Raw genomic sequence first — 9144 nt, 5'->3', positions numbered from 1 at the left:
TCCAGCTCCATTTTTCTTTGTCAAGATTGCTTTGGCTATTCAGGGTCTTTGTGTTTCCACATGAATTTTAAGATTTTTTTTATTCTAGATCTGCAAAAAATTCTAGGCTCTTTATTCTGTTCCATTGATCTAGCTGTCTGTTCTTTCCACCAATACTTTTTTTTTTTAAAGACACATTTATTCAATGTCATGATCAGACTATTACATTTAGCAATCAACAGCATGGGTGCCAAAAAAAAAAATCTACATTAAAACCCTTTGTTGGAATGCTTTACACTTTCCACAGAACAGAAACTAAAATAACCTGTTATACAATTAGTCACAAATACAGTCCTCGAGTTTTTTTGCCCATACACATGAGTATTGTCTAAAACATGTCTTCTTTGTAGCAGCTAGGCCCTGCCACCACTGTGCTTGGCTGAGTTCACAAATCTGTTGTAACCTGTAGCTTCCCTGTCACTTCTCTGGCTCTCCTCTCCTGCTAAGCTTTGTTTCCTGGCAGTAATCAAAACCTTCTGCCACTGCCATAGCTACTGCTGCTGCTGGAACCACCAAAGCCACCTTGGTTTCAGGGTTTGGCAAAGTATTGGCCTCCACCACCATAGGGGCCAGAACTTCTGCCTCCAGGTTTCCTCCTTTCATGGGTCCAAAATTTGGAGTTTGATTGTTGTAACTGCCAGAATCATTGTAGCTTCCACCACCTCCAAAATTGCTTCCATCATTACCAAATCCATTATAGCCATCCCCACTGCCACCATATCCCCCAGCACCACGGCTGCCACCAAAGCCACCTCGACCACTGAAGTTTCCTCCATGACCACCACCAAAGTTTCCAGAACCACTTTGACTTCTTTGGCTGGATGAGGCACCAGCCATCTCTTGCTGAGACAGGGCTTTCCTTACTTCACAGTTGTAGCCATTCACAGTGTGGTATTTCTGAATGACAATCTTGTCTACAGAGTCATGGTCATCAAAGGTTACAAAAGCAAAGCCTCTCTTTTTGCGACTGCCTCAGTCAGTCATGATTTCAATCACTTCAATTTTCCCATACTGTTCAAAATAATCTCTTAGATGATGTTCTTCAGTGTCTTCTTTAATGCCACCAACAGAAATCTTTTTCACAGTGAAGTGGGCACCAGGTCTTTGAGAATCTTCTCTTGAGACGGCCCTCTTTGGTTCCACCACTCTTCCATCCACCTCATGTGGCCTTGCATTCATGGCCACATCCACCTCCTCCACAGTGGCATATGTGACAAACCCGAAGCCTCTGGAGCACCTGGTGTTTGGATCCCTCGTTACCACACAGTCTGTGAGCGTTCTCCACTGCTCACAGTGGCTCCTCAGACTGTCATCACTTGTTTCAAAGCTCAAACCTCTGATGAAGAGCTTCCGCAGCTGTTCGGGCTCTTTGGGTGACTCTGACTAGACATGACGGCAGTGGAGGGGGAGGAGAGACGTCAACGATGCTTACTCGGCGGCGTCCACGGGCAGAAAGGAGTAATCTACCAAATGTATCTCCACCAATACTTGATGTTAGCTTTATAGCAACGCTTGAAGTCGGTTAGTGTCAATCCTCCAACTTTTTTCTTCTCCTTAATTATTCTGTTACCTATTCTGAGTCTTTTGCTTTTCTGTATAAACTTTAGAATCAGTTTGTTAATATCCACAAAATAACTTGCTAGGATTTTAATTGAGATTGTATTGCATCTATAGGTCAAGTTGCAAAGAACTGACGTCTTGACAGTATTGAACCTTCATATATATGAACATGAAATAGCTCTCCACTTATTTAGTTCTTTAATTTCATTCATCAGTTTTGTAGTTTTCCTCATAAAAATCTTGTACATATTTTGTTAGATTTATACCTAAGTATTTCATTTTGGAGGGTGCTAATGTAAATGGTATTACTTTTTTTAGATTAACTTTTTTAATTGAAGTATAGTTGCTGTACAATATCATGTAAGTTAACAGGTGTAGAATATAGTAATTCACAATTTTTAAAGGTTATACTCCGTTTATAGTTATTATAAAATATTGGCTATATTCCTCATGTTGCTCAATATATCCTTGTAGCTTCTTTTATACCTAATAGTTTGTACCTCTTACTTCCCTACCCCTATATTACCCCTCCGCCTTCCCTCTCCCCACTGGTAGCCACTAGTTTGTTCTCTATATCTGTGAGTCTGCTTCTTTTATGTCATATTCACTAGTTTTTTGTATTTTTTATATTCCATATATAAGTGATATCATGATTTGTCTTTCTCTGTCTGACTTATTTCACTTAGCATAATGCCCTCCAATTCCATCTATGTTGCTGCATATGGCAAAATTTTGTTCCTTTTTATGGCTGAGTAGTATTCCATTATGTGTGTGTGTGTGTGTGTGTGTGTGTGTGTGTGTGTGTATGTATATACCACATCTTATTTATCCATTCATCTGTTGATGGACACTTAGGTTGCTTCCGTAACTAGAAATAAGAAAATTAGGAAATGAAAAACTCACTGGTAAAGGCAAGCATACAGAAAAGGTAGGAAATCATCCAAACACAAAGCTAGTAGGGAGGTTAAAAGACAAAAGTAGTAAAATCATCTATATCCACAATAAGCAGTTAAGGGGTACACAAAACAGTTAAATATAAAATATGATATCAAAACACGAATCGACAGCACAAATGCAGGGTTTTAAAAATGCATTTGAAATTAAGAGATCAGTAACTTAAAACAATCACATATATATAGACTACTATACAAAAACTTCATGGTAACCACAAAGCAAAAGTCTATAATAGATATCCACACACACACACAAATGGAATCCAAATGGTATTATATTTTAAATTTCAAATTCACTTATTCATTGTTGGTATGTAGGAAAGCAATTAACTCTTATATATTAACCTTGTATCTTGTGACTTTGCTATAATGGCTTATTCAGGAGTTTGTTGTTGATTCCTTCAGATTTTCTATATAGATGATCATGTAATTTACAGACAAAGTTTTATTTCTTACTTTCCAATCTGTATACAGTTTATTTCTTTTTCTTGCTTTATTACATTAGCTAGGACTTGCAGTACAATGTGAAAAGCAGTGAGAGGGGACATCTTTGCCTTGTTCCTGATCTTAGCAGGAAAGCTTCGAGTTTCTCACCATTAAGTAGATGTTAGTTGTAGGATTTTTGTAGATATTCTTTATCAAGTTGAGGAAATTCTCCTCTACTGCTAGTTAACTGAGAGCATTTGATCATGAATGGGTGTTGAATTTTGTCAAAGGCTTCTTCTATATCTGTTGATACGATCATGTGATTTTTCTTCTTTATCCTATTGATGTGATAGACTACATTAAATTGAACATTGAAGCAGCCTTCCTTACCTGGGATAAATCCCACTTGCCCATGGTATACTATTATTTTTATACATTGCTGGATTCAATTTGCTAATATTTTGTTGAGGATTTTTGCTTATTTGTTCATGAAAGATATTGGTTCACGGTTTTCTTTTCTTGTAATATCTTTGGTTTTGATATTAGGGTAATGCTATCCTCATGGAATAAGGAAGTATTCCCTCTGCTTCTAACCTCTAAGAGAGATTGTAGAGAATTGATGTAATTTCTTCCTGAAATGTTTGCTAGGATTCACCAGTGAACCTATCTGAGCCTGGCTTTCTGTTTTGGAAGGTTATTAATTATTGATTCAATTTCTTTAATATATATATAGGCCTACTCAGACTGTTTCTTCTTGTGTGAGTTTTGGCAGATTGTGTCCGTCAAGTAATTTGTCCATTTCATCTAGGTTATCAAATTTGTGGGCATAGAGTTGTTCATAGTATTCCTTGATTAACCTTTTAATGTCCATGGGGTCTGTGGTGAACTCCCTTTTTTCATTTCTGATATTAGTAATTTGCATCTTCTCCCTTTTTTTCTTAGTTATCCTGGTTAGAGGATAATTTTATTTTCCTTTTCAAAGAACCAGCTTTTGGTTTCATTGATTTTTTCCCTATTAATTTTGTTTTCAATTTCATTGATATTTGCTTGAATTTTTATTATTTTTTCTGCTTACTTTGGATTTAATTTGCTCTTTTTCTAGTTTCCTAAGATGGAAGTTTACAAGATTGATTTTACATCTTTCTTTTTATCTAATATATGCATTCAGTGCTGTAAATTTCCCTGTAATCATTGCTTTCACGGCATCCCACAAATTTTGATATTCTGTGTTTCCATTTTCATTTAGTTCAATAATTTTTTTAATCTCCCTTGAGATTTCTTCTTTGATCTATGTGTTAGATCTATGTGATCTATGTGTAGTATTAAGTCTCCAAGTAGTTGGGAATTTTTCCAACTATCTGTCTGTTATTAATTTCTAGTTTAAATCTACTAGGGTCTGAACACAGACATTGTAGGAATTCTATTCTTAAATTTGTTGAGTTTTGTTTTGTATTTTATGGTCCAGAATGTAGTCTATCTTGGCGAATGTTCCCTGTGAGCTTGAAAAGAATATGTATTCTGCTGTGATTGGATGATGTTGTCTCGAGTTGTCCATTATATCCAGTAGATTGATGGTGTTATTGAGTTCAGCTGGGTCCTTCCTGCTGTATCTATTTCTGGTGAAGAGTTGTTTAAGTCTACAACTATGATAGTAGATTCATCTATTTCTCCTTGCAGTTCTATCAGTTTTTACCTCACATAGTTTGACTTTCTGTTGTTACAGAAAGGGATGTTACATCTTGTTAAAGAATTGATCATAAGGGTTTTTTAAATTGCAGTTTTTAATTAAACTTTTTATTTTTTGAGATAATTGTAGATTCCCATGTACTGGTAAATAGTACATAGAAATCCCATATATCCTTTATCCAGTTTTCCCCAGTGGTAACATCTTACGAAACTATAGTATAATATCACAACCAGGATTTTTTTTTTTTTCTTTTGCGGTACGTGGGCCTCTCACTGTTGTGGTCTCCCCCATCGCGGAGCACAGGCTCCGGATGCGCAGGCTCAGCGGCATTGGCTCATGCGCCCAGCTGCTCCGCGGCATGTGGGATCTTCCTGGACCGGGGCACGAACCCGTGTCCCCTGCATCGGCAGGCGGACTCTCAACCACTGCGCCACCAGGGAAGCCCACAACCAGGATATTGATATAAAATCAATCCACCAATCAGAATCAGGTTTCCCCGGTTTTACTTGTACTCATTTGAATGTGTGTGTACTTAATTAATGTAATTTAGTCACATATGTAGGTTCATGTATTCACCACCACAGTCAAGATAAAGAACAACTCCATCACCATCACCATCAGTTTCCTTAATGTTGACATTTTATAAAACATCACCCCTCTCTTTTCTCCTCCTCCCACCCCAGTCCCTAATGCCTTGTAACCACTAATCTGTTCTCCATTTCCATAATTTTGTCATTTCAAGAATGTTATATAAATGGGCAAAGGAACTGAATAGACATTTCTCCAAAGAAGACGTAGAAATGGCCAATAAGCTCAATATTATTCGCCATCAGGGAAATGCAAAGCAAAACCACATGAGATACCGCTTCACACCTGCAAGGATGGCTATTATCAAAAAGTCAGTGTTAGCAAGGATGTGGGAAAATTGAAGCCCTCCTACTGTGCTGGTAGAAAATTAAAATGATGTAGCTACTTTGAAAACAATCTGGCAGATATTCAAAAGATTAAACAGAGTTATCATATGACCCAGCAATTCCAGGTGTTTGGTGTATATCCAAGAAAAATGAAAACCTATGTTCACACAAAAACTTGTATATGAATGTTCGTAGCAGCTCTATTTGTAGTGATCAAAACCTGGAAGTAACCCAAATGTCCATCAACAGGTAAGTATATAAACAAAATGTGGTATACCTATACAATGCAATGTTACTCATCAGTAAAAAGGAAAGAAAAACTATTTATATACAAACTAGCATGTATTAATTTCAAAATACTTATGCTGAGTGAAAGAAGCCAGGTCAAAAAGAAAAAAGAGAGTACATACATACTATATGACTTCATATATAAATATAAAATTATAAAAACTGCAAATGAATCCATAGTGACAGAAAACGTGTCAGTGGTTGCTGGGGATTATTTCTTAACCTTTCCTTTTTTTTTTTTTTTTTTTTTTTTTTTTTTTGTAGTACGTGGGCCTCTCACTGTTGTGGCCTCTCCCATTGCGCTCTGGATGCGCAGGCCCAGCGGCCATGGCTCACGGGCCTAGCCGTCCCGCCGCGGCATGTGGGATCTTCCCGGACCAGGGCACGAACCCGTGTCCCCTGCATCGGCAGGCGGACTCTCAACCAGTGCGCTACCAGGGAAGCCCAACCTATCCTTTTTAATCAATTTTTCCATGGTTTTATTTTGTTATACATGAACTTTTACATTAAAGTATAAAAAGTATAAGATATAGACAGAATAGTGCACAAATCATAAGTGTACGAATTATCACAAAGTGAACACACCCATGAGACCTTGTGGAAACAAGATCCCTCTTTCTCAAGGGTGGTATTTTGGGCAGAACAATTTTTGTGAACTGTCAGAGATAAACACAGCTGGACATTAAAGTGGTGAAAACAGATTTATTCAGAAACTACTGACAGTAGGGGGAGAGCTGAGCACCAGTTCTGTTGGTGCAGAGGGAATGGGGGAGTAGGAAGGAGCTGAAGTAGGAAGTAAAAATGGGCGAATAGGAAGGAGCTGTCAGGGAAGTAAAAATTACAAAAAGCTGGACAAGGGTGTTAGTCCACATGAAAGCCATATCGATTTGCTAACTGGCTTATTGATTGAAGTTAGGCTTATTAATTATTAATTGAAGTTAGGCTCCTGCCCTCGCATAGAGACTGGGAGGTAGGGACCCTATCATCAGGTGTTGCTGAAGCAAACAGTACCTGATTTTGGCAGCCTTGGGTTTTCTCAGACAGACACTTTAGGGGGCCCTTGAACGATTAGAAACTGTTCAAGTCTTTACAGTCAAAGTTGAGGCCTTGTCAAGAAGAGGGCTCAGTAGAGGCTGGCTAGAGTTTGGTCAAGGAGAGAATCTTTGTCAGCATAACTGTCTCACAGATTGAGGACTTTCAAAATCATCCCCCCCACCACCACATTATGATAAGCAAAAAAAAAAAGCTCTGTGCGTTTCGAAATGCCCTATCTCACAGAAACCACACTAAGTAACATCTAATGTGCCTACCAGCTTTGAAATCCTACAGTACTGTCCCTGGCTATTTTGTCTCTATTTGAAGATAGAGGTAAAGAAACAGGCTGAAAAGACAGTACACAGAAGTGCTGGGCAGGGGAATGGAGGCTGTCGGAGGTTATGACCTTCCTTCCTCTGCAAATTTTCATGTGGAATGCACACTCTGTTGCCTGAATTACACAAATTCCCAGGAGAACCAGGCAAGGAAGTGGGCAGACTTTGGAGTGAACCCCAATTCAAATTCTGATTATGCCATTTAACTTTATTTCCATGTGCATCTTAGCCTCTCCTGGCCTCACTGAGCTTTGCAAAGCCATGAGGTTCGGTGGTTCCTGCTCAAGGTGCACAGACAGTCATGCCTTCTGGGGCAGGTTCTCCAAGGCTCTGCCAGCTGCATGGCCAAGACTCAAGGCCATAGTCTTGGAACCTGCACCAACCACCATTCTCCAGTCTGCTTCCTTTCCCCACACCTGCTCCTGACAGGGGGTGTGGGTGTGAGGGACTGGAAGGAAGGGAAGCAGGAGATGAAAGAAAGCGAGCAGATGCCTCTCCCTGTGCAGCTTCCACTCAAGCCCTGCCAAGGCCTCCATGGGGGAGGCACCTGCCCAGCTCTAGGAGAGGGGGCATTGAAATGAACTTGGCCAAGGAAATAGTACCTAAAGCAACTGAATATGCCCTTGAAAATACACTATTTTAATAGCTAGATATTGCTGAAAAGGTTTTGGACCAGAAAGAGATGTCACTGAAGTTCCCCTCTGCCCAGTTGGAAAGGGATTTGGCCAAGCAAATTAGATAGCTAGGAAAGACAAAACCATCTCTGTTTATATAATTCATTGGTCTTGAGAACTCTCAAATGACGTTATAGTTGTTAACTACCCCCCTGGTGGGTAAGGAAAGCCCAGACCTTCAGGACCCAGAGGTCTGGCTACCCTCTTGGCAGGGGAGATAATGTGGTTCACTCCTTTGTGGAATTTTTTTTCCCCTGGGGAAAAATAGTTTTTCTCAGTAGGATATCAACATGCCTAACCACAGGCATCTGGACTTTCTCCTATTGGTAAAGGGAACTTTAAAGCATTTCAAATAGGGGATAGATATGATTGTATTTGAGTTTTAGAATACTCACCCTGGTTCCTACCACATCTTTTACTTTTTCTTTAATTTAAAAAAATTTTTTCTTTTACTTTTAAATAAGCTTTTTTATTTTAAGTAATTGTAGATTCACATGCAGTTCTAAGAAATAAGACAGAAAGATGCTGTGTATTCCTTTCCCAGTTTCCCCATGGTAACATCTTACAAAACTATGGTACATTAATCACAACCAGGATACTAACAATTGATACAGTCAAGAAACTGTTCCATCACCATAAGGATCCCTCATGTTGCCTTTTTAAAGCACCATCTACTTCCCTCTCACTCCCACCACCTCCTTAACCCTTGGCAAACACTAATTTGTTCTCCATTTCTATAATTTTGTCATTTCAAGAATGTTAAATGAATGGAATCATACACATACATGCCTTTGGGAATTGCTTTTATCACTCACCGTAATACTCTAGAGATCCGTCCAGGTTGTTGTGTGTATCAACAGTTTATTCCCGTTTTTTGCTGAATAGTATTCCATAGTATGGATGTACCACAATTTTTTTTTAACTATTCACCCGTTGAAGGACATCTGAGTTGCTTCCAGTTTGGACTATTATGAATAAATCTAGCATAAATATTCGTGTACAGGCTTTTGTATGAACATAAGTCCTCATTTCTCTGGGCTAAGTGCTCAGAATTGCAAGTACTGGGTCATATGGTAGTTGCACGTTTTATTTTTTTTTTAAAGAAACTGCCGAACTATTTTTCAGAGTGGCTGTACCATTTTACAGTTCTGCCAGCAATGTATGAGTAATTCAGTTTCTCTGCGTCCTTGCCAGCATTTGGTGTTGTCAGTGCTTTCTGTTTTTGCCATTTCA

General features: G+C 38.8%; 1 pseudogene; it reads right to left on the bottom strand.

The window, feature by feature from the left end:
- Positions 1-382: 382 nt before the first annotated feature.
- On the bottom strand, positions 383-3392 carry LOC112393101 (heterogeneous nuclear ribonucleoprotein A1-like; annotated as a pseudogene).
- Positions 3393-9144: the final 5752 nt, after the last annotated feature.

The sequence above is a fragment of the Neophocaena asiaeorientalis genome, unplaced genomic scaffold (assembly GCF_003031525.2).
Source record: "Neophocaena asiaeorientalis asiaeorientalis breed wild unplaced genomic scaffold, Neophocaena_asiaeorientalis_V1.1 scaffold264, whole genome shotgun sequence".
NCBI lineage: Eukaryota > Metazoa > Chordata > Mammalia > Artiodactyla > Phocoenidae > Neophocaena > Neophocaena asiaeorientalis.
The sequence above is the reverse complement of the archived record's forward strand: the minus strand, read 5'-3'. Positions and strand labels throughout refer to the sequence as shown.